Raw genomic sequence first — 18,423 nt, forward strand, 5'->3', positions numbered from 1 at the left:
GTGACTGTTTCAGTTGAGGCATTGAGAAATGGAAGCACCCAAAATTAGTGGACACTTTTGAAATGTGGGCCTTAACTTTTCTTTATGCCAATTTCTCTGTCTATAAAATGGGGCTAGAAATATTTACCTACTTAACAGAGGTGTTGTGAGGCTTAATCGATGAATGTTTGTAACTTATCCTCAGATGATAGGGCCAATTATTATTGTTGATTTTTCCCATTGTCTCCCATTTTTATTTCTGCTCTTTTTTTACATAATTATTTTTCATGGCAAACTTTGTTTCCTATTAAATGGTAGCATTCTCTCTTGCAGATGAAATTTGTTTAATGTTGATATTCCATTGACCACATTTTGCTATTCTCCTCAGACTGTGAACCTCACAGAAATACTTCTGGTCTCAGTTATGAAATCACTACTCATTGACACCATTTTTATAGTATTAGGTCTAGTTTTTCAGTGTACATAGTATTCGGTGGGATGCCATCAAATGATATCATGTGGGTGTGTAGACAACTTTTTTTATCTGGGTTGGGGGTTAGTTTCTGTCCCAAACTCAATGTTTCCTTTATTTATTAATGCAATTACTAATTTTGGGGGGGTTGAGGCCTAAATCCTCCCCAAGATCTAATTTGTCTATGCCCATCGACATACCGCAGTGTAGTGTGGCACTACCTTGCCTCTCAGTGCACCACAAGTTTAACCAAGCATATCTGGCCACCATGAGTTAGCAAAGTCCTGGGCTGTAATATTTGCTTTTTAAGTAAATTAATTTTGGGTCAGGGCCGGTGCTACCATTTAGGCAAACTAGGCGGTTGCCTAGGGCGCCAAGATTTGGGGGTGCCAAAAAGCAGTGCCCCCAATTTTTTTTTACAGCGTTCCTACGCCCCCTCCCCGAGCGCGTGGTCGCCGCTCCACTTCTCCCGCCTCCCAGGCTTGCAGCGCCAATCAGCTGTTTGGCGCCACAAGCCTGGGAGGGGAGGAGAATTAGAGTGGGGGCGGCGTGCTCAGGGAGGAGGCGGAGCAGAGGTGAGCTGGGGTGGGGAGATGCCATACGGCTCCCCAGGGGGGGAGCTGCTGCGGGGGGGGGGGGCGCCTCAGGACAGGGAGGGGAGCTGCCGTGGTGCTGGAGGGGGGCGCAAGGTGGAAGTTTCGCCTAGGGCGCAAAATTTCCTTGCACCAGCCCTGTTTTGGGTACACTACTTTGGTACAGCTCCGTCCCAGAAACCTCATTTAGAATCATTCTTGCTAGTCCGCACACCCATCCAGGCTGAATGCTACAGTGTGTAGACAGCCTGCCTGACAGGACTTTAGAATCAAGAAGTCTGGTTCCCTGGACTACATCACTAAACTCAGATACTAGAATACATAAATCCAGTCAACAGAATCTCTCTTCTCCTCTCACTCTATAGAGGAAAGTGTATTACTAAAATACTTTAAAATGGGTCTGATTCACATGTGCCTTCTTATGCACCTTATTGGTCTGGATTTAGATATTCAGTTGACTTCTGTTGGATAAATATATATAACACCTTCTACGCAGTCACTACCAATTATCAATGTGTTGCCATTTAAATGCTCCATAGACAATTGTGGATGTTTTTGTTAAAATGTACAAGTTAAATTACATAGAAGTCTTTGAATTGGTAATAAAATACCCTATAATAATTAATGGTGAATCACCCACCAGAAAATGATCATACATGTTACTATAATTCCTAGATTAGGCCTTCCAGGAAATTAACTTGTCAAAGAAGGACCAAAATCCAGGCAATTTGCTTCTCTTGTGAACTCTCTCTTATTTCTAGTTCTGACAAAGATGGATTCATTATTTTGTATGGGCAGATATTGTATAAAGTACATACACAAAGATACAAAACCTTCCCTGTTACATTGCACATCTGAAGAGAAGGGTTACCACATTGTCAGGAGACTTCTTTTTTAAAGATGTTGTTCATTATTGCAAATCTGCTGTCTGCCGCATGTTGTTTTTAAACGACCCAATATCTGTGATTAACTTTTTATTATTATAAAAAATAAAACAAATTTAACTAGATCTTAAATATAAAATAAGCCCCTTTCCTCCCAATTCTGCATAGCAGTGCAGCAATATTATGCATACTTCCTGTATAGTAAATAACCTGTAAGTAAGTGGTAAAATATATTTCCTTTTGCAGTGTGTGAAGTACCATACACTGAATGACCTTTTCATGCCCCACTCACAAAGGAGTAAGAAATAACTACTTTTATTTCTAAAACCTATGATTATACCAATAGCTATAACTCAAGTTCACGAAATCCCTTCATATAAATAGCCATGCTGGAGACTCATTCCCCTAAAGAGCACAGGATGATTGACCTGAAATGAACCCTCCGCTTTATAGTGAAAGGAGATCTAAATATGGGGAACATTTCCTAGGGTTACTGTCTCTCAACAGACCACTTCTTCCCCCTCTATAGAATCCTTTATTAACAATAACCAGTGGCTTATTTATATGGGGAAGCTAGGAAAATGTCTGCCTCTAAACTCTTTGTTTTCTGGCTCAAATGTTCAGTAGCATCCCAGTGAGGAAATACATTTTTCTCCCCTCTTCTCTATTATTTCTGTAGTTTGCATCATCATTTACTTAAAATATTATTAAAATTCCCTATTTGTCCATATCTGCAGCTTCAAGATCTTTAGGCAGCTTCTTCCATTCATGACTTAAATAAATCAACAACTGCAACTATTGTTACCTGTATTGCCAATCCTAAAAATTAAAAAAACATAAGTCAGGCCTCTCCCACCTCCCCGAAGAATCATCAGATTGGCTTAAAATACATGTTCTTTTTTTAAATATTAAATTTTGATTTATTTTTATTTGCTTGATGGTTTTTAAGCTTTTAGGGTTCATTTTTTTTCAAGTGTTTCTCCATAATCATGAGGATTAGAAACTTACTTTTTAAAATGAAAGCTGAGATTTTTCACATAATCACATGACTTCAAGACTACCAAAAATTAGGCTTGCCAGCCCTCCAGGATTGCCCTGGAGGCTCCAGGAATTAAAAAATATGTCGTGATGAAACCTCCAGGAATACATCCAACCAAAACTGGCAACCCTACAAAATCAATAAAATTGTGAGAGTTGGCAACACTTAATGATTTTAAGAAAAAATACGCCTCAATATATACAAAAGTATTTGGTATCAGCCAAAAGAACATATTCTGGATATATGGATAGGGCCCTACCAAATTCACGGCCATGAAAAACACATCATGGACTGTGAAATCTGGTCTCCTCCCATGAAATCTGGTCTTTTGTGTGCTTTTACGCTATACTATACAGATTTCACGGGGGAGACCAGCGTTTCTCAAATCTGGGATCGTGACCCAAAAGAGAATTGCAGGGGGGTCACAAGGTTATTTTAGGGGGGGGTCATGGTATTGCCACCATTATTACTGCGCTGCCTTCAGAGCTGGGCGGCCGGAGAGCGGCTGCTGCTGACTGAGGGCCAAGCTTTGCAGGTAGCAGTGCAGAAGTAAGGATGGCAATACCATACCATGCCCTCCTTACTCCTGCGCTGAGCTGGCGGTGACTCTGCCATCAAAGCTGAGTTCCTGGCCAGCAGCCACCACTCTTTAGCTGCCCAGCTCTGAAGGCAGCACCGCCGCCAGCAGCAGCGCAGAAATAATGGTAGCAGTACTGCAACCCCCTGACAATAATCTTGCGACCCGTCCCCCACAACTCCTTTATGTGTCAGGACCCCTACGTTTACAACACCATGAAATTTCAGATTTAAATAGCTGAAATCATGAACTTTACTTTTTAAAAATCCTATGACCGTGAAATTGACCAAACTGGACTGTGAATTTGGTAGGGCTCAACATATGGATGATTTATATGTTTTCCTTACACAAAGGGCAACCATGTACTTTCAGACTAAAGTGGCTTTTATTTTAGATTAAGGAAAACACAACAATAAGAACAAAAGGAAAGTTTTCATGAAAGAGCACAATATGTGTGTTTTGTCTGTAACAGCCTGCAATGACTCGGAGAATAAAATGGCTGCTATGTCTTCCCTCACAGACAGAATTCTTTGAAATTTAGAGGTACGATACATGGAAAACAAAGGCAGCACAGTTTTATATCTACTTATACCACAAGGTCTATGTGGTATTGCATTTCAGTACTTTTGTGCAGCAATAAGAGAAGCATAAGGACCCTTTTTTAATAGGCTGAAGAATGAGTTGGAGAATAATTCAAGCCAGACCATAACAAATAAACAGCATTTATTGCTCTTCTGGATTACCTCCTCCTGTTCATAAACATGGGAAGCACATCCATGTTTACCCTACTGGATCTTTCTGTGGCATTTGATATTGCAGGTCACCAAATGCTCTTGTTCCACATCCAAAAGGCTGCTGGATTAACACAAACACACTGAAATGGTTTGGGGTCTTCCTTCCATACCAAATCTAGATGGTGAATCTCAAACTGTTCCTCCAGTCCCAGACCCTCATCGGTGCAGTCCTACAATGCACAGTCCTCTCCCCTGTATCATTCAATAGCTATACAATCCTGTTGGGAGAGCTGGTGAGACAATACAGGTTGAAGTGTCTGCAGTATGCAGATCTTGCCCACTTCTACATCAAACATAAACAGCAGTACCATCTCCCACTTATCACAATGCCTACCTGAAAACAGAATCTGGATGAACAACTGGCTAAAACTGAACCCAGGTAAGACTGAACTAAGCCTGGTGAGAACAGGGAAGTGGTAAGTGCTCTGAAGATCCTTCCTCTTATGTGATATCCCCTACTATCATGAGAGATCATGTGATAAGTCAGTCTGCAGTCTTGGTGTCCTTTTGGACTCTTCACATTGCATTTGAATGCATAAATAGCCATGGTGGGCTCAAACTCCTGCTTCCATCTACGACTGGACAGAAAATTGCACCCCATCTTAATGGACACAGACCTGACAACAGCAATCCATGCATCTGTGATCTCCAGGCTGGGTTATTGCAATTTGTTATATCTACAAATAAAGCCACATACCCTGAAAATACTCCACCTGGTACAAAAAGCAGCAACCCATCTGTTTAGCAACACAGGTCAGTGTGAGTGCATCATGGTAGGGCTCCATTGTCTGCCCTGGCTACCCATTGAATATGGAGTCCAGTTCAAGGTCTCCATTTTATTATTCAAAGCCCTCCCTGGGCTTGACTCATGAGTGCCAGAGACCAGACTTTCATAGGAGCTGGACCAAGACCGTAAAACTGACTATCTGAAATTATAAGAATGACCACGGACCTCATTGCTTTCAGAACTAAATGCAAAACTCATCTTTTTTACTTGGTTTTCCCTGAATAATCTTCTCTCTTACACAGATAAGCACTAAAATAAATAACTGCATTAAAAATAACATAGAAAATTAATCACCCTATTTCCCAGGCATGTAGAAAAAGAAGCGAGAGAGATTGTTATGGTTTATTACAAAACAATCATTTGTAACCCACTAAATCCCCTTTTTGTCTTATGACTACAGGGATCCTAATGGGCCACTTTACCTTCAATGGTCCCTTAGAATATGATATGTATGAACTACTTATCCTAAATTTATCTCTTCAATCTTGTATTTAGCTGTGACACTCTGAGTACCTTTCCCAGACCTGAAGAAGAGCTCAGTGTAACTTCAAAGCTTGTCTCTCTCACCAACAGAAGTTGGTCCAATAAAAGATATTACTTCACTCACCTTGTCTCTCTAGAAATTGTTATCATTTCTATTTTTAAAATCCTGGATGGTGCTTAGATACTATGGCAATGGAGCCCTATAAGTATCTAGACAGAGAGACGGACAGACGAATCATCATGAAAAAGATTTTCTTTCCTCTTAGAAGAAAACTGTTGAAAAGATTGCTATTATATAGAGCAGCACTCCTTGCTATACGCGGGACACACATTCATGCACAGGATTCTCTGTTTGCTTATTGCTGTGTGCTTCCGGTTAGTATCTCCCCTGAACTCACTTTTACCCTAGCCTTTTCCAGCTCTGCATCTTTATTATTCTGCAATACTGATTCTTATTTCAGAGTGCCTTCCAGTTATAACTTCACCTAACTTTAACCTCCTCAAATGGGCCATCCTAGAGCCCAGAAAAGCAGTTTATCTTCAAGTTCCAATATTTCTTTACCAACTTCAGCATGGCATTATTTGGCAACTTCATACATGCTTCCTAATGAGAATGTTTCCTACATAGTACAATTATACTAGACCTTTACATGGCAATGCTTTTCTGCTACAGTATTTCTCAACTGAAGGCATTTTCTTTACCAATACTTCATTTGATGTTTCCAAAGTTAGGACCCTGCTTTTTCTAAGTGTTAAAGATCCATCCTCCCCCCATCTCAGATTAGTTTCCTCACAGGCAATGGCTGTGCTAAACCAGAAAATCCTTTGCTGTGCTACATTTGAGAAGCTATGTATCCCTTTGTTTGAAGACACACACATTTCTGCTGAAATAGTATAGCTCCAAGCCTCAGTGTCCATCATTCTGTTTTAGGGCACTGGGAACATCCTAGAATCATTTTTCATCAAATATAGACTAAATGTCAGTATATTTTAATGCCATAAGTATAGAGATTGACAAACAGCTGACTAACTGCTCTTGAATAACTGTTGGTTCAGTAAATCCTTAGAAACCATCTAGTGAACAACTTTGGTGGCACAGTAATGGCATGTTCTACCCTGAGATATTTCAGACATGAGGTTGATAGTATGTGATCTTGCCTATGATAAATCCTGAGCATGTCAACCTTAAATTTGGCTAAAGAGTGACTTTGGTGGTCATTGGCTTATCAGGCAAGAAGCCCTCCTCAAAACTGTGCATATACATTGCAGGCAGGACTGAGTAAAAGAAACAGTCCTACATCTACTAAGCAAGACCATGAGACTACAGAATATGCAAATGTGAAGTGTCAGAAATGCTGATGTGTGGGAATTGAAATGTCCTGCTCCAGTTACTGTTCCTGGATTCTGTAATAAAGCTGAGAATTTGAAATTGATTCCTCTTTGTTCCTCTGTGTGTGTATGCATGTCTCAAACAAGTTAAAATCAGACATTAAGGCCCATCCTATTTCAGCTAAGTACCTACTTAACTGATTTATATTTTGGAGGGTGCTATATTATTTTATTTTATTGAGTATTTCAGTCTACAGCATCGTGCTGAAAGTGACTTAACAGTGGTATGTGGGAGGTGCGGAGAACTCTAATAAATGAAACTGCACTTATTAAATGTTACTGTAAATATATTATTCTAATTTTTTTTAAATATAAATAAAAAAAACAACATTACTGACTCCAGAAGAAGCTGGGTGGAACTTGCACATGCACTCCTTCTGCAATTCCTTCCAGTGAGTCGCAACCCAGGGACTTTGCTCTCATTATACAGGCAGCACAAGCACATGCATAGCTTCTCAGGTGGGTCGGAACCTATTCATGGCACGAATCATTGGGCCTGGGAGCAATCTGGAATCAACAGCACCACCATGTGGTGTAGGGCTAACAAGCAATGTCCTATACACCACAATATAGGAAAAACTCCATCTAAGAAGGCTGCCCCTTGGAGAGAAAATCGCCCTTGAGGTGGTCTAATCACACTAACATATCTATTTATTAATTAGATTTTTAAAATACACATATCAAATATCTCTAAGTGCATAAAATTAAAACACATTAATTATATGTGAAATGACAAAGTGACTCAACGTAAAGCAGAAGAAGCAATGCAAAACCCAATTTTAAAGGCTTCAATCAAATCTCCCAAAAAGTACTCTCCTCCCATTCACTTCCCCAGATAAACACTTGATGAGAATTTGCAGCATAAACCTATTACTAAATTTTACTAGTGCTGCTTTAAAAGTAAATTTTAATCTATTTCAATATATTTTTATTAAGAACTTGTTAATATGTTTAAAATGTCTGAATGAAGAACCTAATTCACCACTCTACTACTTGAGTCTTACACCAGTGCAACTCCATTGAAATCCTGGTAACAGAGTGATATACCAGGCCCTAAGACTTCTGCACCAAAATCTAATTTATGGACTTCAGATACTCAGTGTTTTTAATTTATCAGCACAAATTGGCAGCATAGGATGTATATAATCCTGCCCTTACGCTTCGTGCTGCTCAGAGAGGAATGGTATCCATTTTCTTCAAAATATCAGTCTGACATATTAGAGTAAGAGAGACTGAGACTCCTTATCTCCTTTCTCCTTGAACAAACTCAGAAATCTCCCTGAAAACACATTTGTTAGCTTATTTGGCAATGTCAGATTGCTGGGACTAGACAAACACGATGAGTAGAGTCTTCATGCCTGTACTCTAGATCACCTCAGGAGAGAGCTCAGGACTGAGAAAGTGTTTTTCTCATTGTGAAGAGGGACGGAGGCATCTAGTAATATACTAGATGTATGTCAATAAAGTGTTAAGATGTGTTGTATCCCTGCTTCTTATTATTGCATACCACCTAACCTGCACTGTGGCCAAAAGCCATGGTGGGGCTTATCATGCCCATCAAATCCCACTCTAAGGAATGTTTTGTCTAGACCTTCAGAAGTGCCAGATTCCTGTAGCTGCTCACTCCATCAACATCTCTTTCTTTCAGTAGCTCAGGACTGTTCTTCCCTCTGGCACTGGAGCTCAACAACTTCTGAGCTCTCTAAAGGGAAAATCCTTGCAGCAGGCCAACTATCAGGTTCCCTCTCTTTCCATATGATGCCCCTCTCATTTCAAAGAACACCTCAGACAGTTCATTTCCCGCCCTAATCTATAACACTGAAGTAGGTCCTACATCCCCTATCTTCATCCATTATGTGACCTATGTAAGGAGTATATATTGCTTCTAATCAATATCCAAACCAAAGACAATATGGGGCCCTGCATCTTTTTCGTATACAACGCAAGATGAATTAAATCAGCTTGGCCTGCTCTGCCTGCAATACAGACTCAACCACAGTTGGCAGGACTTTAACATGAGACTTCATACCTGTATACAAGCTGAAAATGTCCCCTCCATATTTTCATCTCCAGATTTTTTCCTGACCAACCTTAAAATTAATAGTGGGTTAAGAATCTATACAGCATAGTATAAGATCAACCTTCCTCTGCCACTGGCCTCTTTCTCATCAAACTCAATGTGGGTGTGCTTGCCACAGCTCCCCATAATGGGTCTGCCCTCATAGCCAAATTCCCTGTGTTGCCTGCTCCCTGCCCTGAAGCCATTCTGGATACTATTTCACCCACCAACACTAAAGTAATAGGCCTGAGAGGCTCTTGTCTACCCAGCTGGCACTGAAGGAGTTTAAGGGTGCTGGCTGTCTTGTACCATTAATGCTGTCCTACAAGTCAAACATCTGAAGCAAAATTGAAGGTGCTGTGATTCCAAACAGACAACAAGAGGCTCAGTATGATGATGTGGGGCCCCAGGAAATAGTTATTCACAGCTGTGATAGCCCTAGTAGTATGAAGAAAGAAATGAGACCATTGTTGTAGGTTCAGCTACTCCAAAAGACATAGAACAGGAGGAGGGTCAAGACAGCTGCTGCAATCCCTGTAGGGTAATGGACTAACTGTACCATACTCTACATCTATCTCCAGCCATTATTGCAGTACCCTATTCCAGCCTAATCTGATCCCAGTGGTTACTCTCAGATACCTAGATTAGATTAGGTTAGATTAGATTAGAGATAGTTAGAAACAGGATTTCATAAAGTACACAGTATATATAGTTTGATAATGAGTATAAAATAAATATATGTTTTTATATTTTATTGCTATTTATTTAATGACAGAAATAAAAATAATACAATCTTGGCATTAATTAATTGTTGGTCCTGTGATTTTTTCATTTTTTTTCTATCTCATTGAGTTGGTGGAATCCCAGTTCTGCTGCAAGTTTTTCCATCTTGAGTTTTCAATAATAATTACTCCAACAACTTGTTTACACAACAGCAAAACATTTTTGGAGCAAGACTTAAAATGTAACAGCAACAATCACTGTAACTCAAAAGACTATGGGCAATGAAAGTGTCTCTGTTCTTCTAAAGAGGCCTTTATTTATCTTTTCTGCCATAGCACAAGGTGACATGATCATTATTGATAGTGCACTTCTTATTAAAATGTCATCAGACAAAATGTTGTCATACATTATTATTCTGAAATGGTTATTAGGAAGATGTCAGATATCGTTTTTGAGATGTAAACTGATTGTTATGGTAATGGGAAATATCAGATGCTCATAGCAAAACTGGACTATATCATGCTTTAATTCAAGAGTTTATTTGATTAACTATTTTTAACTAAAAATGACTTTAGAAATTTTAAAGACTGGAAACAGAAGTTGGTCTAATAAAAGATATGTCACCCGCCTTGTCACTCTTGGTTCATGTATTTCTCAAATGCGGTCATCATAGCCCCATGCGACCACCAAAGGATTTTCATGTGGCCACACCCTCCTGGGGGTGATGGGGGGGGGGAAACAGTGTTAACAAACATACAAATATCACTTTTCACAGAAACAGACTTACTAGCTATCAAGTCTAAAAAATAAAACCAAGCAAAAAAGCAAAAGAAACAACAACAAAAAGATAAGAACTTGCAAACACATTAGTTGTTTCTATGCTGCTTAGGTCCAGTAAAGAATAACAACAACTGTACATTATTTTTATTACTTAATCTGCAATAAAAATCTACATAAATAAATTACAATGATTTGGACATGTATATGTGCATATTTATTTGTTTTTACTAAAGTTAATTAAGTATTAAGGAAAAATTGTCAGAGCGGCCACCAGCAAGAGTTGGTGGTCGCACTCTGAGGCCACTAAAAAATTTCTTGTGAGACCCCAATCTAGCACATATTACAGGCAACTACACCATTTTACCAGACTGAGCCGGCAACTGTGCTGAGCATACACATATGAGTGGAAGTGATGGATCACAGAGGCTTAGATGACATCAACAGAATCCTCCCTCCCCCGCCCCAGATTTGCACTTGTGTAACTGAGTTCACATCTATTTACCCTTTGCCTTCACCTGAATGAAGATTTGTACAAGAGGTATCTCATATCCAAATACCTGGGTAGGAATGGAATTTATGGGGTCATTTAAACCATAGTGGTGGTTGCTGGCAGGAGCGGTGCCAGGGTTTTTGCTGCCCTAAGTGGCAGCGCTCCTCTGAGCATTCGGCGGCGGGGGTCCTTCCGCTCTGTGTCTTCGGCGGAAATTCGGCGGCAGGTCCTTCACTCGCTCCGGGACCCGCCGCCGAATTTCCACCGAAGACCCAGAGCGGAAGGACCCCCTGCCGCCGAATTTCCGCCGAGGGCGGCAAAACGCCGCCCCCCAAATCCTGCCGCCCTAGGCGACCACCTAGGGTTGCCTAGTGGAAGCGCTGGCCCTGGTTGCTGGTCAATCTAGGGATTGTCTGCCTGCTGCCAGTTATTAGAATTTGTTATTTGTGTATGTTTGTAAAAAAAAATTTTAACTTAAGAGGTTATATGACAGATGGCTGTCTTAAAATGAAGTGACAGATAGGAGGACAATACCATAGGGGCAATATCTTCCCAAAATTTTAGTACTGTTTAAGAAAAATAAGGGTTCTGCTTCATATCTAGATGTTCCCTTGATGATTCCTGTGACGTTACTGGCTCTATTCCATATCGGCAATAAAGAAATCAAAATGCAGTCCTCATATCATCATCACTCATTTTATACTTCATAAAAAGTATATTTATTTATTTATTTATTTATTTATTTATTTATTTGCTGACTGACTGCAGCTGTACCACCTCAGGCTGTGATCAGGTAATATTTCATAAACTAAGAAAAGTTGAGGCTATTCAATATTTAAATGGGAGACTTCCAGTGGAAAACTAGGGTCTTGTAGGAGGCAGTATTTGCAACTCAGCAAGTAATACCTTTTCCTCTCAGTCCATGCTATACCAATGTCTCAGCATAGTACTGGGTACACTGTACTGCTGAAAGTGATGTCTTTCAGATAAGATTTGAATCTGGGGTCCTGACTAAGTGCATGTGTCACAGCATGTTAAAGTTATTATATAACATTTATATTGCAGTAATTCTCAGGTGCACACTTACCATGGTAATGGTCATAATACCAAGACAGAAACGAGTATGGAAAAAATCAGCTTCAGGACTCTAGTGTGCTAGGCATATTGCATAGTAAGACACGGTCCCCACCTGGAACTGTTTATAAGCTAAGAAGAGTGAGAAAGTAAAAATCGAAAATATACTCTGTGGATGTGGGTGTTTGCAAAATGCATGTGCGTGTGTGTGCTCATGCGCACTAGACTACTTTTTGTTTCAGAAGATGGAGGAAGTAACCAAAGGGCCAGCCATTAGCCAAAGGGCCAGCCACCATATAGGGAGGTTTGGTTGTGAATCGCAGGCTGAAGACAATTTGGGTGAAACTTATCATGAAATGATAGATTTCATGATTCTAAGGGTATGTCTACACTACGAGAGTAGTTCGATTTTAGTTAAATCGAATATGTGCAATCGATATTAGAAAGTCGAACGTGTGTGTCTACACTAAGGACAGTAATTCGACTTTGTCAGTCCACACTACCAGGGAAAGCGTCGACATTGGAAGCAGTGCACTGTGGGCAGCTATCCCACAGTTCCCGCAGTCCCCGCTGCCCAGTGGAATTCTGGGTCGAGCCCCCAATGGCTTCTGGGTAAAAAATTGTGGCGAGGGTGCTTTTGGGTAACTGTCGTCATCCGTCAGTCACTACCGCCCTGCCTCCCTCCCTGAAAGCGCCGGCGGGAAATCAGTTCGCGCACTTTTTGATCAGTGACAGCGCGGACGCCACAGCACTGCGATCATGGATCCCGCTGCGACCATCGCTGCAGTTGTGGCCGTTCTCAACGCCTCGCACCTTATCATACACCTTTCCCAGAGGCAGATGCAGAGAAATCAGGCGAGGAGGCTACGGCAGCGGAGTGAGGGCCTGAAGTCGGAGAGTAGCACAGAGCTGTCAGAAACCACGACACCCAGCGCCGAGGACATCACGTTTGCAATGGGGCATGTGGATTTTGTTGAACGGCGATTCTGGGCCCGGGAAACAAGCACGGACTGGTGGGACCGCATAGTGCTTCAGGTCTGGGATGAATCCCAGTGGCTGCGAAACTTTCGCATGCGGAAGGGGACTTTCCTGGAACTTTGTGAGTTGCTGTCCCCTGCCCTGAAGCGCAAGGACACCCGCATGCGAGCAGCCCTGACTGTCCAGAAGCGAGTGGCCATAGCCCTCTGGAAGCTTGCAACGCCGGACAGCTACCGGTCAGTCGCGAACCACTTTGGCGTGGGCAAATCTACCGTGGGGGTTGTTGTCATGCAAGTAGCCAAGGCAATCGTCAAGGTACTGCTGTCAAAGGTAGTGACCCTGGGAAACGCGCAGGCCATCATAGATGGCTTCGCTGCGATGGGATTCCCAAACTGCGGTGGGGCTATAGATGGGACTCACATCCCTATCCTGGGACCGGGCCACCAGGCCAGCCAGTACATCAATAGAAAGGGGTACTTTTCAATGGTGCTGCAAGCACTGGTGGACCATCGGGGACGGTTTACAAACATCTACGTCGGATGGCCGGGCAAGGTTCATGACGCTCGCGTGTTCAGGAACTCTGGTCTGTTTAGACGGCTGCAGGAAGGCATTTACTTCCCGGACCACAAGATAACTGTTGGGGATGTGGAGATGCCTACAGTGATCCTCGGGGACCCAGCCTACCCGCTAATGCCCTGGCTCATGAAGCCCTATACTGGCGCCCTGGACACAGAAAAAGAACTGTTCAACTACCGGCTGAGCAAGTGCAGAATGGTAGTGGAGTGTGCTTTTGGCCGTCTCAAGGGGAGATGGAGAAGCTTACTCACTCGCTGTGATCTCAGCGAAACCAATATCCCCATCGTTATTGCAGCTTGCTGTGTGCTCCACAATCTGTGTGAGAGCAAGGGGGAGACCTTTATGGCGGGGTGGGAGGTTGAGGCAAATAGCCTGGCTGCTGATTACGCCCAGCCAGACAGCCGGGCGATTAGAAGAGCCCAGCGGGACGCGCTGTGCATCCGGGAGGCTTTGAAAGCCAGTTTCAAGGCTGAGCAGGGTACCCATTGACTTTTAAGTTTGTGGACACAGAAGCTGAACTTGCCCCCGTTTCTTTACCCAGTTGCCGTCGACTATCCTCTCCAATTACATACCCCCTTCACCCCCTTCCCAAAAAATAAAATCTGTTCTGTTTTGTTCATGGACACCGTTGTCTTTATTACTGTTTTCACGGGAATGTTTTAAACCTGGGACGCAGACTGTGGCGGGGAGCGGGTTTAGGGTTGTGATGCAAATGATGCTTCTAAACTCCAGGAATGACAGGCTCCGCGATGGTGGACTGGTTGTTTCAACGGAGCCTGCCAGCCCTCCTGGCCGGGACTGCGTGTATGTGTCGGCTATGTGACTGTCTTGCAGGGGGAGGAGGGTTACAGATCCCCTGCTGCGCGGCTCTGTGATCCAGGGTAAGGACCGCTGCATAAGATCTGTAACTGCCCTCCCCCGCCACCAAGTCACAGAGCAACACCACCGCCCCCACCACACAGAACATGAAAACCACCTCCCAGACTGACCAGGATAACTAGTCACTGCACTGTATATGTGCCCTGCTGCTGCACCTGCCCCCTGCTAAAGGTGACTGTCCTGTCCAATGACCAAGGCCCTTCCCCCCCCTCCAGACAGACTCCCCTCCAAAAGAAGAGGATGGAAACAGAAATGAACAGAAACGTATTCTTTATTAACAACCGCACATGGAACGGGGGGGTGAAACTTGGACGGGGTCTTGTGTGAGGCGGGTAGGAAAGGACTTTTCAAATTTTGGGGAATGAGAGCCTTCTAGTGGTAGAGCAGTCCGCAGGGGTGGAGTGAAATTTTTCCCGGCCCCTTCCACCCCTCCGTGTTTGGACTTTGGGTGAGGGGGGTATGGGACTTGGTGGCGGGGCAGGGCAGTTACAGAGAGACTGCAGCGGGGCTCTCTCCTCCTGCCTCCGGTCCTGCAGAACATCCACAAGGCGGCGGAGCGTGTCCGTTTGCTCCCTCATTAGTCCAAGCAGCGTTTGAGTAGCCTGCCTGTCCTCCTGTCGCCACCTCTCCTCCCGTTCAATGTTTGCCCGGTGCATTTGGGACAAGTTCTCCCTCCACTGTGTCTGCTGGGCTGCCTGTGCTCGGGAGCATTCCATTAGTTCAGCAAACATGTCTTCCCGTGTCCTCTTCTTCCTCCTCCTAATGTGCGCTAGCCTCTGGGCAGATGTGGCTGTGGGAATTGGAAAAAGGGAGTGAATTCCTGAGACAGAGCAATGTATCTGTGAACAGAGAACATAGTCTTTCTCTGTGAACAAGACCATGCAGAGCACCTATCACACGCGCACTGAGGACAAGGTCGAATTTTCGGCCCTCGCCTACAGTGCCTGCGGTCTTGCTGTGGCGAGCTGAGGAGCAGGGCAGGACACCGGACTTTGTCTAGATGGCAAACATGGTAAGCCGTAGACTTGTGGCCGCTTAAAACTTTAAGAGTGGCACTGGCCTCCTTTCACATAGAAAGCAATGCGAGTCTCTGCTGGCAGCAATCCTGCAAGCATGAACTCTGGCCCTGTCCCAGCCCCTCGCGGCTGTAAACCGCGTGGCTGTAAACCGGCGGTTGCAGTTCTGTAAAGGGACGGGCAAGCAGTCCCAATACTAACTTTCCCCTACCTAATTCACAGCAGGGAGTCATGCCTGACATCACCCTCCTGAAGGTCTCCGAGAGCCAGAAGGAGAAGATGCTCCGGGACAGCCTGCAGAAACCGGGGCCATTTGCTGCACTGCTGTGCAAGGCCATGATCCCGGAGTACCTGCTGGCGTTGTGGCAGGGAAACGTGTCCTACCACGGGGGGCCTAATAAGCTGTCCCTGCCCAGGAACCTGCTGATGAGGCTTGAAAAACACCTGCAGGAGGTGTATGAGGAGTTCTCCCCGGAGGATGTCGCCTCGATCCCCGGTTACATTGACCAGTTCTTGGCTTAGGTGCCCTTGGAGGGACAAATGACTGCAGGGTTTTGGGCACTATAATCATGAAGCGGACATTGTGAGATTTTTTTAAAATGGTTCGGACTATATATTGAGGCGCCCAAAGACGGAGTAATCATGATACACTTTGCACTGATTCCCCTTTTGTTTGACTTTCCTGTTTACATGTTTTTAAGCACTTTACCCACTGTTAATATTTTCAATCTTCCTGTTTTGTTGCAAATAAATGTTTACATGTTTTAAAGCACTTTAGCTACTGTTAATATTTTAAATATGCCAGTTATGTTGTAAATAAATGTTTGGATATTTAAAACACTTACTGCTTGATCCTTCCCCTGAATCTGTGTCTGGGGTAACGGCTGGGGAGGGTTGGTAGGGGATCTCTGTCAGGGTGATGAAGAGCTCCTGGCTGTCGGGCAAATCAGCGTTGTAAGCGCTGTCTACTGCCTCGTCCTCCTCATCTCCTTCCTCCTCTTCCCCGTCCGCTGAGGAACCGGCCGCGGACAATATCCCATCCTCAGAGTCCACGGTCAGGGGTGGGGTAGTGGTGGCGGCCGCACCTAGGATGGAATGCAGTGCCTCGTAGAAACGGGATGTGTGAGGCTGGGATCCGGAGCGTCCGTTTGCCTCTTTGGTCTTCTGGTAGCCTTGTCTCAGCTCCTTGATTTTCACGCGGCACTGCGTTGCATCCCGGCTGTAGCCTCTCTCTGCCATGGCTTTAGAGATCTTCTCATAGATCTTTGCATTCCGTCTTTTGGAGCGCAGCTCGGAAAGCACGGACTCATCTCCCCACACAGCGATGAGATCCAAGACTTCCCGATCCGTCCATGCTGGGGCCCTCTTTCTATTGGATTGCACGGCCATCTCTGCTGGAGAGCTCTGCATCGTTGCCACTGCTGCCACTGCTGCTGAGCTCGCCACGGTGTCCAAACAGAAACTGCGCTTCAAACTGCCCAGACAGGAAAAGGAATTCAAATTTTCCCGGGGTGTGGCTGGTCAGAGCATCCGAGCTCGGACTGCTGTCCAGAGCGTCAACAGAGTGGTGCACTGTGGGATAGCTCCCGGAGCTATTACCGTCGATTTCCATCCACACCTAGCCTAATTCGATATGGCCATTTCGAATTTAGCGCTACTCCTCTCGTTGTGGAGGATTACAGAAATCGATTTAAGGAGGGCTCTATGTCGAACTAAATGGCTTCGTGGTGTGGACGGGTGCAGGGTTAATTCGATATAACGGCGCTAAATTCGACATAAAAGCCTAGTGTAGACCAGGCCTAAGAAAAGAAAGGAGTGACAGCATCAGAATAAGGAAAATTAACATAAAAAAACCCAGACTTTAACAAACTCAGAGAATACTAACCAGAGGCCAATAAGACTCCATCAGGAGCTCCTTAACGACTGTAAAATCAAAAAGAAAGCCTACAAAAAGTAGAAATATGGATAAATTGATACGGGTGAGTACAAAAGTATAGCACAAGCATGTAGGGATAAAATCAGAAAGGCTAAGGTTGAAAATGACTTACACCTAACAAGGGACATAAAAGGCACACTCGGAGCAAGAGAAAGGGGAAGGAAAGTGTAGGTTCTCTAACTAAGTGGGGAAAGAGAGCTAATAACAGATGACATCAAGAAGGCCAACGTGTTTAATGCCGATTTTATTTCAGTCTTCACTAAAAAGGTTAATTGTGACCAGATACATAACATAGTTATTAATTACAAGAAGGGAAAAGGAACACAAGCCAAAACAGGGAAAGAACAGGTTAAAAAATATGTAAATAAATTAGATGTATTCAAGTCAGAAGGGCTTGATGAAATTCAACCTAGGGTATTTAAGGAACTAGCTGAAGCAATTTCAGACCTGTTAGCAATTATGTTTGAAACTCATGGAGGATGGGTGGGGCCCCAGAGGACTAAAGAAGGGCAACCACAGTACCTCTCTTTTAAAAGGGGAATAAAGAGGACCCAGAGAATTGTAAACCAGTCAGCTGGCCTCAAATTCTGGAAAGATACTGGAACAAATTATTAAACTATCAATTTGTAAGCATTTATAGAATAATAGGGTTATAAGGAATAGCCAGCATGGAGTTGTCAAGAACAAATTATGCCAAATCAACATAATCTCCTTCTATGACTGGGTTACTGGTCACACAGAAGGGGAAAAGTTATAGACATGATATATCTTGACTTTAGTAAGGCTTTTGACACAGTCCAACATGACCTTCTCATAAGCAAATTAGGAAAATGTGGTATAGATGAAATTATTATAAGGCAGGTGAATAACTGGTTGAAAGACCATACTCAAAGAGTAGTTATTAATGGTTTGCTG

Source organism: Terrapene carolina, unplaced genomic scaffold, assembly GCF_002925995.2.
Source record: "Terrapene carolina triunguis isolate 2854851 unplaced genomic scaffold, T_m_triunguis-2.0 Scaffold238, whole genome shotgun sequence".
Classification (NCBI taxonomy): Eukaryota; Metazoa; Chordata; order Testudines; family Emydidae; genus Terrapene; species Terrapene triunguis.